A 15,273-nucleotide genomic window follows, 5' to 3' on the forward strand; every position below is an offset into this window, starting at 1 on the left:
TATTACAATTATTTGCTTATAATGGAGTCTATGGTAGATGGTCTTTCCGTAATTTGGAACTTTCTGGATAACGGGTTTCCAGATAAGGGATCCCATATCTGTACAGACTTGATTGTTGCAGTTCATGAATTCAAAATGTATTTATTGATTTGGTCCTGCTTTACCAACAAATTTGTTTTCCGGTGGGGGAGGTGGCTTACTCCTAAGTACTTGTTATAATTGATTGTTATGCTGTTATTTATTTGCACCATTTAGGGTAAAATGAGCCATTTCAGACTTATCTCTATTTACGTATCTTATTGCTGCTGTTATTTGTTTTTTAAATTATCGTCAGTGTTGATCAGTGCTTGTGCATATGTCTGCAGGGCAAACTGTGCGAGAGGAGGGAGAGTGGTGCAGGTAGCCAGCCAGAGGCATAAACTTGCCTTTGTACGGGCACACTTCAGAAATCATTTATATTGACACTTCTGTAAACATTACCTTGGATATTTGATACCAAGGCCCCGTGTTTTAAGCAGGATAGCTCAGTGGATTCCCTTATACATTTCTTCTGAGCCGAGTTAAAATTATTTCGGGTCATTAAGTCATATTCCTTTGAACAAACTGTTTGTTTAACTAATGAATACAGCTACGTTGTTGGGACCGCTGAAGCTTCAGTTTTATGGGGTTTGAGTTGCTAAGGAAAACAAGATGCTGGGAGCCAGGCAGGAATCCTGTTTGCCATTGGGTTTTTGTTGTAGTTCTTGAATATTTTCACCTTTTTATAAGCAGCTCACAAGTTTTGAACTGTTATCTGGTTGTGGGGGTCCTAGTTAACCTAGCAAGCAGGCAGAGATATGAATGCCAGACTATAAAATTAATAGGAGAGGGCCTAAACCGAAAGATAAGTAATAATAAAAATAATACTTTATTTTGTTTGCAGGGGGTCAATGACCCCAGTCAGCTGGGTAGCATTTCAATTTGGAAGTCTGCATGTTTTTGCTTTATATATAAAGAACCATGATGTCATTTACATGCGTCTGTGAATTACAATAGATACTGTTTATTAGAAATGCTTTTCAAGTCTATTTCGGAAAATGTACTGTATTTATGTTGTTATTTAATTGTTATGGAATACCTTGAATTTTCTACATTATAGGTTCTGTTTATAGGCATACGGGCACACTAAAGGTAGATATAACCGTATGACATAAAGAAATAAACTCTTGTTTATATAGAATATAATTGTAGTTCATTGATCCATTTATTGATCATTTTGCAAGGATGACCTTGAACCTAACTTTTTGTTCCTGCTCTAGTACTGCTGAATATACATGTAATTTTCCATTCTTTTATTGCACAGTGCAATATGTAAAACACAAGTGCAGTGACAAAGCACAGTTTAAACAAACACAACTGGCATGCTAAAATGACAATACAGGTGTGAATTTGATCACAATGAAGTACAATAGTTGTGCAGTGAATGCAATGCAGAGGTTCATATTCTGTTACATTCCTTTATAGTATGTATTACATTTTTTCAAAGTTGCATATCTTTACATGGCATCACTTTATAAGGACTTGAGGTCTCTAATCCATTTGTTCATTTTTAAGATGGCCATAAATGGTCTGATAAAACCTGCCAAGATAACATCTCCAGATTAATTTGGCAGTTTATTGGCTCATGTATTGACCCTTTGTGACAGCTTAACAGATTGTGATGCCAGTGGGGCAGGTGTGGAAATCTTGCAGGGTGAGGTCCTACACATCTCTGCCTGACAGGGCAAAGAAATGCTTGTTGGTTACCTCACCATTTGAGCAGATCTATTTGTGCATGGCCAGGTTAGATTGCACACTTGCACCTCTGAAGCTGCAGTAACATTTGAGGGGAAGACAATGCCTGATTCTAATTAGCATTCACAGTCAGTATTCTTGAATATACAGAACTGTATGACACCATATTATTTAATATTTCTGCCCTACATGTTATATATAAAGATTAGCAGTAAGACTGCAGTGTAGTAATTATTTTTAGAGTCGGGTTCCCATACAGTATATATATAAATGCAAAAAGAAAAAAAAGTTATATATATAAATAAAGTTCTGTGAGCACAGTAAGTTATGCCTATTGTAGTGATTACAGGTAATAGATTGTTGGTGTCCTGGGGGTAGACATACACACAAATCCAAAGTACAATTAACTCAGTGCACTCATTTGGCAAAAAAAGCGTGTCCGTGCCAATTTTGTTTAGTCTTGTTTCTACCCAGCACACTTATTTTTCCCTCTCTATTTTGGGGTGAGCGCCAATTACCCAAGCCCCTACAAAACCAAATACAGTTCCTTTTTTTCCCCATAGGTCCCTTGGCTCTCTCTCAGGCCCCTTGGCTCTCTCGCAGGCCCCTTGACTGTCTCTCAGGCCCCTTGGCTCTCTCGCAGGCCCCTTGGCTGTCTCTCAGGCCCCTTGGCTGTCTCTCAGGCCCCTTGGCTCTCTCGCAGGCCCTTTGGCTGTCTCTCAGGCCCCTTGGCTGTCTCTCAGGCTCTCTCGCAAACACAGCAAAGAGCCAGACTCTCTCACACACAAGGAGCAGCCCATATAATATTATCTATACTTCCCTGCATATGTTTAGGCCAGATGTATTTTCCAAGCACACTGCCACACCATGTATGTAATGTAGAAATACTGTAGATATAAACCATACTTTGAAAGTCCTATTAAGTAATAAAAGAAACTAAGACTGTTGTAATCTGTTAAAGCTTATAGAAGTATACAGAAGTATACTTTGTCTCACAAAGGATTAATGCTTGAATACTTCTGCTACCGACGTCCATATTTCAAAGTGAGACGTTTATGAGCTCTATGCAGGTAGAATGAAACTAGTTGGTTATCGATTCTATCGTGGGAACCTTTAATAAACATTCACAAACCGTAAAACTCCAAATAAAGCTTTTTAAAATGTTGTTCTGTTTGGTTTGTTTGGGGGCTTGTATTTACAATAAAAAAACATTAGGTGTGCTGTGATAGCCACTGGGGGTGGGAGGCTGTTGTGCTGGAACTGTTTGGGGTTATGACTGGGAGAGGTGGGCTGCTTTGCTGGGTGGAGTTACGTGTGCCATGTCTGGGGGGGCTGCTTGCTGGGAATGCTGGGCGGAGTTACGTGTGCCATGACTGGGGGGGCTGCTTGCTGGGAATGCTGGGCGGAGTTACGTGTGCCATGACTGGGGGGACTGCCTGCTGGGAATGCTGGGCGGAGTTACGTGTGCCATGACTGGGGGGGCTGCTTGCTGGGAATGCTGGGCGGAGTTACTTGTGCCATGACTGGGGGGACTGCCTGCTGGGAATGCTGGGCGGAGTTACGTGTGCCATGACTGGGGGGGCTGCTTGCTGGGAATGCTGGGCGGAGTTACTTGTGCCATGACTGGGGGGACTGCCTGCTGGGAATGCTGGGCGGAGTTACGTGTGCCATAACTGGGGGAGGGGGCTGCTGTGTCATCTGTGCTGTGGTTATTTAGTTTTAGGTTTGGCTTGATGTGCTGTCTGTCATTGTTTTATCTGATTTTTAAAAATAAAATAGTATTAGAAGCAAAGCAAATGGTTCTTCACGGTGAGGGCAGTGAGGCTGGGAAATGCCCTGTCATGTTGTGATGGCAGATTCTGTTAATGTCTTCAAGGGTCGCTAGGGTGATTTCATAGACAGGTATAATGTCCAGGGTTACAGTAATCTTAATCTGACATTCTGTGTACACTTTTATTAAGGCAAACTTTGCATCATCCCAAAATCTTTTAGTGACCAGGGGGTTTCTGGGGCTTCTGCTGCCTGCAGCCCTGATGTGTCCCCCATCACCTGCTCCGCACTTACTGCTTTGGCATTGGAACGGGTCATGGGGGGCTTGCATCACTAGTGCCGAGAGCGCTATTCCTATGCATTTTATTCTGCTGGGGAAAAAAAATCACATTTTTCGCACCACCCGTGGCAGTATAGGATTGTACAATGCATTTTGTTGTACCAGAAAAAAAAATGTAGATTTTTTTGCTTGGAAAACAAATGCCATCAGCATTATTAGAATTTCTAAGAAGGTTTTTTTCACCAGGAAAAAGTGCAAAGAAAAAAACACCCATTGACACTAGAAGAAATTCAGCAAAATAACACTGATTCCTATGCTATTAGAAAATTTTGGTTACATTTTGCGAATTTTTAGTTATCACGTCCCAACAAGCCTGACAGCTGCACAGAAAATGGAAATGATTAATAACACAAAAATGTTACAAATGTAAAATCACCTGCAAATCGTAAGGATACCACTGTCTGCATCACACGCTTCTTCCATCATATTTAGAGCAGGATAGAGAACAACAGCGAGATACAACTGTATCAGTATTAGAAATATTTGCACTTTTGCATTAAATCAAGATTTTCCATAAGTATGGCGTAGGAATATTTCTAAGTTAGTTTAAAATTGCACCTTACGTTGTGTTGTATATGAACCAAGCTGAAAGACGTGGAAAAAGTCTAAGAAAAAAATAATTATAATAGGAAATTGACTCAAAGAAAGTGCAACATATTGAAGCGATTGATGCTAAACAAAACCAGGGACTTCTCTGAAATCAGGCCCCGTCCTTCCAGATGTCGGTGATGAGCTTCCCAGCACACAAATACTTTTGCTAATGCTGGAAATGAGTGCACTCTAATCAAGGAGGGCATGTAACTATACCCCGCTGGCATCCTGTGCATGTGTTTGCTGATTTGGAGAGTTCCTTGATTTTGTAAGCTAGAGACGGCTGTAGGCTCCTAGCAAATCTGGGCTGGGGGGGACATGTGTGGCCAATGAACGTTAGGGAGCAGGGAGAATGTGAAAGAAAATAAAATATGCACTGCTGAAATGAACATACAGCATACTAATCATTCACTATTCTATGATAATGACATTCTACAACTTCCAAGGCTTTGTGTTTCATGGTACAAAATTATGTATGTGAGCAACTTACACTTGGTCAATGGCAAGTGTTAAACCGCCCATACACGTTAGGATTTTTAAAAGATCTTTTCAGTATTGTAGCTTATATTGAAACGATCGTTTAAAAGTACGATTTGTCCATCAATAAAAACGACCATTTCAAGCATTATCGTCTAGTTGAAGCTAGGAAAACTACCTCCTTCGTCCTGCAAACAATTCTTTGCTAACAAAAATTTTCAAACCTGTCCAAACGATTTTTTGACCGATGTTGGATGAAAAACTGCCAGGTGTGGTACCGTTTGATGCCCACTAACCTTATAATAATTTGATGGATTTGTCGGATTGCACTAAAATTGGTTGTTAGGGAGAGAAAGGTCTTAGGGCGGTGACACATGGGGAGATTAGTAGCTGCGCGACAATCTACCTTGTCGCGGGCGACTAATTTCCCTGAAATGCCATCCCACCGGCTAGAATGTAAATTGCCTGTGTGATGGCATATGCGGTGCCGCAGTTTGCCGAAGTTGCCTTGAGAGGAAACTTCCACTTCTTCGCCAAATCATGGCGCCACGTATGCCATCCCACCGGCGATTTACATTCTAGCCAGTGGGATGGCATTTCGGGGAGATTAGTCGCCCGCGACAAGGGAGATTTGTCTCTCAGCAACTAATCTCCCAGTCGCTGAGAGATAAATCTTAAAGGTAGTGGGATGCCCTGCCTTTGTCCTGGCAGTTTGGGATGGCTCCCTGGCAGGACACTTCGTGTTGCGCCCAACCAAAGAGGTCAGAGACAAGTTTTGTCTATCCAATGCCGCCCTACAAAATCTCCCATGGAGCCCTAGGTAGGTTTAACACTGAGTGGTCCAAAATGGGCAGGGTCAGCACGTGGTAAATTTCATATAACTAAGAATCAGTCTGAGATTCTGTTCAAAGCAAGAAAACTGCACGCGCTGCCCATACAGAACATCTAGTGCCATTCAGCTACAGCTAATGTATTTCCTCTGGCTCAATTAAAGGAGGTTAACTCTAGAGCCAAGCAATCAAGACCACTAAACCTTATTCACCCTCAGGATGTGCACAGTATATGTGATTGCTTAATGGGGGGAAGGTGAATAAGTGTTCTTTGGAACTGCTGCACATTGCACATTGCCTTTAACTGGTTCATTTTCAGCAATCAAGTTTTGGATACCAAAAAACAGGGTTAAATTGGATTAACTGTTAGTATTATGTTGTGAGTAACATTCTGAGACAATTTGCAATTGGGCTTTATTTTTTAATATCTGTTTTTTTTAATTATTTGGCTTTCGGTTGAGCCACTCTCAGGGTTAAATTATAGCAGTTATCTTTGGTGCTAGGGTCCAGTTTAACCTAGCAACCAGGCAGTGGTCTGAAGTAGAGACTAGAATATCAATAGGATAGGGTTTAAATAAAAAGATGACAATAACAATAGAATTGTAGCCTCACAGAGCAATTGTTTATGGCTCCTGGGGTCAGTGCCCCCCGTTTGAAAGATTGAAAGAATCAGAAGAAGAAGGCAAGTAATACAAAAAATATAAAAAAAAAAAAAAAAAATGAAGACCAATTGAAAATATGCTAAGAACTGGCCATTCTAAAATATACTTGAAGATAACTTGAATAAATACATTTATTATAAAATACAAAAAGGTTAATGTACAAATGCAGTGCAAAGTGCAGATGTATGCTTTTAGCCCACAATGCAGAACACTAAGCTACATGCACTGCAACTTGGATGCACCAACACTGAGACATATCAGCATCAGTTCTGGTTGTGCCCATGTTGCAATAAACATTTTTTTTGTGTGTTGTTACTAACACTGTCCCTCTACGAGAAAAACAGGTCCAAGCTGATAGTAATTCCTGGGTTCCCTTGTATTAATGTGTGTATATTTCATTAAAGCAGGCTGAAGGGGCATACTGGCACTAGTGATGTATGGGTTGTCCCGAAAACTGCAGGTCAGGTGGGTTCAGCTTGAATTTTTGGCGGCCATTGTGGGTTTGGGTGCGGGTCAGACTGGGAAAACTCACTGCTCCCAAAGATTCCTTTGGAACCAGTGGTGTAAGCAAAAGTAGTGCAAAGAACAATGACACAGAGCAATGATACAGAGCAATGATGCAGAGCAATGATGCAGAGCAATAACACAGAGCAATGACCCAGAGCAATGATATAGAGCAATAACACAGAACCATGATACAGAGCAATGATGCAGAGCAATGATACAGAGCAATGATGCAGAGCAATGACACAGAGCAATGATACAGAGCAATAATGCAGAGCAATGATACAGAGCAATGATACAGAGCAGTAACGCAGAGCAATGATGCAGAGCAACGACGCAGAGCAATGATACAGAGCAATAATGCAGAGCAATGATACAGAGCAGTAACGCAGAGCAATGACGCAGAGCAATGATGCAGAGCAATGACGCAGAGCAATGATACAGAGCAATAATGCAGAGCAATGATACAGAGCAATGATACAGAGCAGTAACGCAGAGCAATGATGCAGAGCAATGACGCAGAGCAATGATACAGAGCAATAATGCAGAGCAATGATACAGAGCAGTAACGCAGAGCAATGACACAGAGCAATGATGCAGAGCAATGACACAGAGCAATGATACAGAGCAATAATGCAGAGCAATAATGCAGAGCAATGATACAGAGCAATGATACAGAGCAGTAACGCAGAGCAATGATGCAGAGCAATGACGCAGAGCAATGATACAGAGCAATAATGCAGAGCAATGATACAGAGCAGTAACGCAGAGCAATGACGCAGAGCAATGATGCAGAGCAATGACGCAGAGCAATGATGCAGAGCAATGATACAGAGCAATGATACAGAGCAATAATGCAGAGCAATGACGCAGAGCAATGATACAGAGCAATGATGCAGAGCAATGACGCAGAGCAATGATGCAGAGCAATGACGCAGAGCAATGACGCAGAGCAATGATGCAGAGCAATGATACAGAGCAATGATACAGAGCAATAATGCAGAGCAATGATACAGAGCAATGACACAGAGCAATGATGCAGAGCAATGATATAGAGCAATGATGCAGAGCAATGATACAGAGCAATGATGCAGAGCAATGACGCAGAGCAATGATACAGAGCAATGATGCAGAGCAATGATACAGAGCAATAATGCAGAGCAATGATACAGAGCAATGACACAGAGCAATGATGCAGAGCAATGATATAGAGCAATGATGCAGAGCAATGATACAGAGCAATGATGCAGAGCAATGACGCAGAGCAATGACGCAGAGCAATGATGCAGAGCAATGATACAGAGCAATAATGCAGAGCAATGATACAGAGCAATGATGCAGAGCAATGATACAGAGCAATGATGCAGAGCAATGATGCAGAGCAATGACCCAAAGCAATGACACAGAGTAATAATACAGAGTAATCATACTGAGCAATGTGTGGGTTGGGATAGGTTTGGCTTAAGGAGCAGGTTGAGCTTTTCCTGACATGCACATCACTAACTGACACTATCTCAGCATTGGAAAGGAGAATGTATGGAAGCAACTACCTTTCTGAATGGAAAAAAATAGCACTCAATACTTGTCCAATTTAGCACTTTGGTGCAGGCATGGAAGCAACTGCCTTTCTGAACAGTAAAATGCTGCTCAATTTTGGGTCCATTTTGAGCATGTATTAACACAAATACCTTTCTAAATAGTGCTAATCCATGTCCAAGTTAGCACTTTACAATTGAAGTTAAGTGATGCAAAATAGGTAAAGATGCTGATCTTCAACTCTCTGTATGTCACTGACTGAACGTAGCAGAAACACAAGATCAAACTACAGGGATGGAATAGTGACACAGATAAACAGGGGAATGCAAGAGAAGCAGGGAATGAATGTACAATTGCATTTTGCAGTTCTGCTCTGTGTATTGTGGAATTCTATTACCTTCTTGCATTTACCAGTCATTTCATGATGATGATTTCTTGCTCGCTCATTATATAACCATTATATAATTATGAAAATTTGATGTGAGTTGTGATTATCTCCCATTTATTTTCTCTGAGGAAAAAACACAGTTGAAATACAGAATTTTTTCTCTGAGTGATATCACATATGAATGGGAGTTGTCATATTATTTTGCTTTTAGTGCCAGCCTTGTTTTCTCATTTTGTGAGGTATTTTGCTTTGGAGTGTCCTGTGGGCTGAAGGCTTTGAGTTTTGAGCATCTGGTCCCTGTATACTAATAGGGTGAATATACCCTTTAAACTAGTCCAGTTGGAACTTTTTTCTTTAATTTGATATATTATTTTGCTTGATGTTTTCCCAACAAAAAAAACAGTATATATATATAAATACAATCCCGAATGAACAGCACTCACGAAACAGATAATTACCGAATGCCTGGGTGCAGTCCTCATCAGTGCAGACAGTAGGAAAAAACGGATCGCAACTCACAGGTCTTATGTAGAAAAATTTTTGGTTTTATATATATATGGTATATGGTTTTGGTTTTATATATATATATATATATATAGGCAGTAGGTTTAGTTTACAAACATGTGCAACATGAATAGAGGGGACACAAATCCAATGTTTTTTTTCCACAATGCATAATTGTCCCTAAAAGTCCAAGGTTACATTATGCCAAATGCATTGAAGTCAATGGGTTTCTTTTTGCATTTTTTCTCATACAAAATGTGTTGAAGCCATTGGGTGTATTTCCTTGTGCCAATGGGTGATTTTCCCAGTACTGTTTCTGAGCATCCTGGTCTTACTTGGCCTGACCATGCTTTTGGTATGAACATGGCAATCAAGTGTAGGGGCGAGATAGGGCACCCTGCTCTTCACTGCACCCCAAGCTGCCTGTGATCTCTCAAGAGATCCTGAGAGTGCCCCAGTGTGTAAGCCACCATTAGGGGTTGGTAAAAATATATACAGGTACAAACAAGTAAAACAAATGATTACAGATCCATGCTAAAACTGAACCTTAACAGTTGTTACGCTGGTAAAAACTTACACTCACAATCTTCAGAATAAATACAGTAATCCGCGTCCCACACTCCCAAACCATTATCCCGATATTTATCCTGGGTTAGTATCAAAGATGTAAAGGACAGGTATGGGATCCCTTATCTGGAAACCTGTTATCCAGAAAGCTCCAAATTACAGAAAGCCCGTCTCCCATAGACTCCATTTTAATCAAATATTTCAGAACTGATTTCTGTTTTCTCTGTAATAATAAAACAGAACCTTGTAATTAATCCCAACTAAGATATCATTAATCCTTATTGGATGCAAAACAATCCTATTGGATTTAATTAATGTTTTATTGATTTTTTTAGTAGACTTAAGATATGGAGATCCAAATTATGGAAAAACCCCTTATCCGGAATACCCTTGGTCCCGAGCATTCTGGATAATAGGTCCTATACCTGTACAGTCAATTTAGTAGCCTTGGTTTCTTATTGCCCCAACCTCTCCTCCACTGCCCGTTTCTCAGCCACAATCCTCTCTGAACCTTAAATGGGGAAACAGACGCCAATAATGTAATACTGACAGCTGATCACCAAACAGAAACTGGGAGGATACTGACAGTGTGTGATTTCAGGGTTAGGAGTGTGAGGGACAGGTCTTTCTGCATCTGAAGGGGCTTTGTCTGCCCAGCCTGATTTATTTAGGAACCGTTATACTGTGTTAGTGAATTAGGCTGTGCTATATATTTCACACATACAGACCTCATGTTTTTTTTTTGCCAGTTGCTGGTTTTCTTCTGTTGTATTAGATGCCCACTTTTATTTTATTTTTGTTACAGCAATACAGGTATGGGAACTGTTATCCAGAAACCCATTATCCAGAAAGTTCTGAATTACGGAAAGGCCATCTCCCATAGACTCCTTTATAAGAAAATAATTCTAATTTTTAAAAATGATTTCCTTTTTCTCTGTAATAATAAAACAGTACCTGTACTTGATCCCAACTAAGATATAATTAATCTTCATTGGAGGCAAAACATTCCCATTGGGTTTAAATTATTTTTTAGTAGACTTAAGGTATGGAGATCCAAATTACGTAAAGATCCCTTATCCAGAAAGCCCTGGGTCCTGAGCATTCTGGATAACAGGTCCTATACCTGTATATGTATACAGGTATGGGATCCCTTATCTGGAAACCCAATATCCAGAAAGGTCCGAATTACGGAAAGCCCATCTCCCATAGACCACATTTTAATCAAATAATTTAGATTTTTAAAATTGATTTCCTTTTTCTCTGTAAAAATAAAACAGTGCTTTGTATTTGATCCCAACTAAGATATAATTACCTTATCTTTACTGGATGTAACATAATCCTTTTGGGTTTAATTAATGTTTTATTGATTTCTTAGTAGACTTAAGCTATGAAGATCCAAATTACGGAAAGACCCCTTATCTGGAATACCCTTGGTCCCGAGCATTCTGGATAACAGGTCTTATTCCTGTATATGTATACAGGTATGGGATCCCTTATCTGGAAACCCGATATCCAGAAAGCTCCGAATTACAGAAAGCCTGTCTCCCATAGACCCCATTTTAATCAAATAATTCAGATTTTTAAAATTGATTTCCTTTTTCTCTGTAAAAATAAAACAGTGCTTTGTATTTGATCCCAACTAAGATATAATTACCTTATCTTTACTGGATGTAAAATAATCCTTTTGGGTTCAATTAATGTTTTATTGATTTCTTAGTAGACTTAAGGTATGAAGATCCAAATTACGGAAAGACCCCTTATCTGGAATACCCTTGGTCCCGAGCATTCTGGATAACAGGTCCTATACCTGTATTGGTATTTTTATTCCTAGTGGGACCACCCTGCTCCCAGCCTCTCCTCTCCCAGTAAATGCCCAAAATATAGTGCTGTCTGATCCTGCCATTAAAGAGAGCACTAGTTAAGGCTTACCTTTTGCAGGTACTGCTAAGAGCTGAGCAATGGGTTGGAAACCTGGAGAAAATAAATTCTGTATTTGAGAATCCACAATGTGTTAGTAGAGTTTCTCATGGGAATTGAACCCTAGAAAAGTTGTTGCAGTCAGCAATGATGTCTAAAAAGTTAAAGAAAGCTTAGCCAGCCGATAATAGTCAAAGGACAAGAGAGTTTGCTGTTGCAAAAAGTAACTTGAGTCAAGTAGCACAATATCCACCCTGTGGATCTCCAAGGGAATTCTGTATCATTTCTATTGTCTGCCCAAGCAGCCCTGAGCTTTTCAGGACAACTGGCTAAAACACTGACCAAACTGAGCTGAAATGGAAACTTTTAGGTATTTTGCTGGGGGAAGAGCTGCTTGAGGGCTATAGAGATTTCACCCTATCACTGGGGAGAAGATGGAAGGTTTAAAGCTTTGCAAGTCCTTCTGTAGACATATTTAAAGCTAATTCACCCAGAGCATTTGCCAATTTCTGCATGGCACTGTAGAGGTGCATCATTGTCTCTACTTTCCAGACAAAGAAATAAGGCCTGTCTCCTGGTCTTGTTAAATTGAAACAGAGCCCAATATTACCAGTCAGCTTAGGTTTCATCCAAAGCACTAAGATAGATGAATTGAGAATTTCCAAGCTGAGTAAAAGAATCTTTGCTTTTGGGCCAATTGCTGTGACAAGCAGAGAGGTTACTAGGATAAGCCGCACACGTGAGGGTAGTAATGGACATGTTTATTAATGTTTGTATTCTTTTTACTTGAATCAGACTTTTTAGCATAAAAAATTGTGTATTTGATTAATGAGTCTAAAACAACAAATCTATTAAGTCTATTACATCTATTGGTGAGGTCATGTAGAAGTCAATGGCAGCTTTCCTTTGTAAAATATTTACTTAATTTGAGTTTTTCAGGGGGGGGGGTTGCTTGTAATCACATGAAAATTCTTAAGCAAATGAAGATTTTGAGGTGTTCATTTCATATTTGTTCCACAATTTTTTTTCATTTGTGCTTTATGTAATCATATTTTTGAATAAATGAGGAGACATTCGTGCTTCTTAAAAAGTGAGTTTAGTCATGGTAGGAAAAATAAATCTACCCCACAGAGTTGGAAGAACTGCGTGCTCATTGGAGGAAGCAGGAATGAGCTCAAGAATCTTCTTAAAGTGACATGACAGCTGAAATAAGTATACACAATTTAAACGTGCACAAAAAAGCAATGTGTTATGTTAACAAGTTGCCTGTTAATTGCTTCTAACAGACGTTATCAAGGAGAAATAAACCAAACCGTTCAGGAGTAGCTTTCTGGGTTGATGGAACACTTTGGGGGTAGTGGAGAGTGGGGGGGGGTTAGTAGGTTTAGTTATATGGTTTCTTCACAGGGCATCGGTATCGTTCTTGTCATAAAGCATTGCCTACACTTTGCTGATACAATGAACGATTTTCATGCCATAGAAGCATTTTATTGAGCCCTTTGTGTCAGTGGTATGGCTGAAAACATTCAGCGTCATTACATCCCACAGGCTTCATTACACTCCATGGGAGCAGTTTGTTTTGTAAGCACAAGTGTAAGTGGTAAACTGCACCTCCCACTAAATTAGCTGTGAGATATATAAGGCGTCTGAACGCAAATGGGCTCTTTCATTATATAACAATTCTAACATATATAACAATAAGCAGGCGGAAGAAAGGTGCTTGTTCAATATCTGCTACAAAGAGGTATAACCATCCAAGAGGTGTAATACACTAATATTACGTTTGTATTTGTTGTCAAGTAGCGTAACAGCCACCTTTTATTTTCAAAATATGTTATTTTGGACTGAGGGGGCACAGAAGTTCAGTATAATAACAGAGGTTGCAGTTAAAGGGGTTTTGTTCTTTGCTTTAAAGGCACTGATTTTGCTTCGTGGTGTCTAAGCTCAGCTTGATTGCTCTGAATATTTTTTCAGCCCTGACAACGTTAATTTGAGCACAAATAACCTTTACAAATTTTTTTTTTCTTTGTTTGCACAAAGAAAGCAAAGAAAGCAATTTCAGGAAATGAGTGTAACCTTGTGCCAATGACCTGCTTAAACTGAAGGTCAGCTATGTAAATGGGATTATGCACACTCGGCATGCATCCAGCATTGCTCGCAGACCTCTCCTTGGGGGCACACTGAGACCTTCTAGCTTATTATTTTGCCACATTTTCTACAGTTAGATTTTTTTTTCATGCAAAACATTTACAGGGGCCTTACAGATTACAGAAAAGAAAAGAAAAGACCCCAACCTGTTATTATGGATTGTATTGTTCACAAGTTAGGCAAAAATTCATTTTTAGTACAGGTATTGGACCCCTTATCCGGAAACCCGTTATCCAGAAAGCTCCGAATTACGGAAAGCCTGTCTCCCATAGACTCCATTATAAGCAAATAATTCAGAATTTTAATAGGGATTTCCTTTTTCTATGTAGAAATAAAACCGTTCCTTGTAATTGATCCCAACTAAGATATAAATAATCCTTATTGAATGCAAAACAATCCTATTGGGGTTAATTAATGTTTTATTGATTTTTTAGTAGACTTAAGGTATTGAGATCCAAATTACGGAAAGACCCCTTATCCGGAATACCCTTGGTCCCGAGCATTCTGGATAATGGGTCCTATACCTGTATTACGTTTGCTATTATTTAGGTAAGAAATGCATTTTGCTCAAGTGGCCGTATCTCATATAGTGATCTTATTGCCTTTTATTTGCTTTTAGCACTTTATTAAGATTCAAACTGAAGAGTTACTTCCAGATTTGTCATTTTCATAATTCATTTAAAAAATGATGCAATAAAAATATAATAAGCAATCAGTACGTAGTTAGGGGGGAAGCTCGCCAACCAAACACCTTTAGCATGACATTGCTCTCAAATAATACAGCAGGAATTAAATCTTCTGCAATTGCTTTTAGTTGGTTCTTTTTGGCCACGTGGCTCGAGAGAAGAATTCATGTGAATCATTATGAGAAATGTTTAGTTCTTGAAATTGTTAAATATCTGTAATTAGGTTTGTAGGTTTGAATGATTATTAGAATCTTTACTTTGAATTTGTCATGGATTGTTTTATTCTGGTGCTAAATTCGAAAAATATTTTATTTTAGCAAATTAATTATCCATGCTTTATTGAAATATATTTAAAAAAAAAATATACAGGTATTGGACCCATTATCCAGAATGCTCGGTACCAAAGGTATTCCAGATAAGGGGTCTTTCTGTAATTTGTATCTCCATAACTTAAGTCTGCTAAAAAATCAATAAAACAGTAATTAAACCCAATAGGATTGTTTTGCCTCCAATAAGGATTATTTATATCTTAGTTGGGATCAAGTACAGGTACTGTTTTATTATTACAGAGAAAAAGGGA

The 15,273-nt window shown here is 39.3% G+C and overlaps 1 protein-coding gene across 2 annotated transcripts in view; it reads left to right on the forward strand.

The window, feature by feature from the left end:
- The window catches only part of lhx6 (LIM homeobox 6), a 63,024-nt gene that overhangs the window by 23,852 nt on the left and 23,899 nt on the right, over positions 1-15,273 (forward strand). The window lies entirely within an intron of this gene.

The sequence above is a fragment of the Xenopus tropicalis genome, chromosome 8 (assembly GCF_000004195.4).
Source record: "Xenopus tropicalis strain Nigerian chromosome 8, UCB_Xtro_10.0, whole genome shotgun sequence".
Taxonomy (NCBI): Eukaryota; Metazoa; Chordata; class Amphibia; order Anura; family Pipidae; genus Xenopus; species Xenopus tropicalis.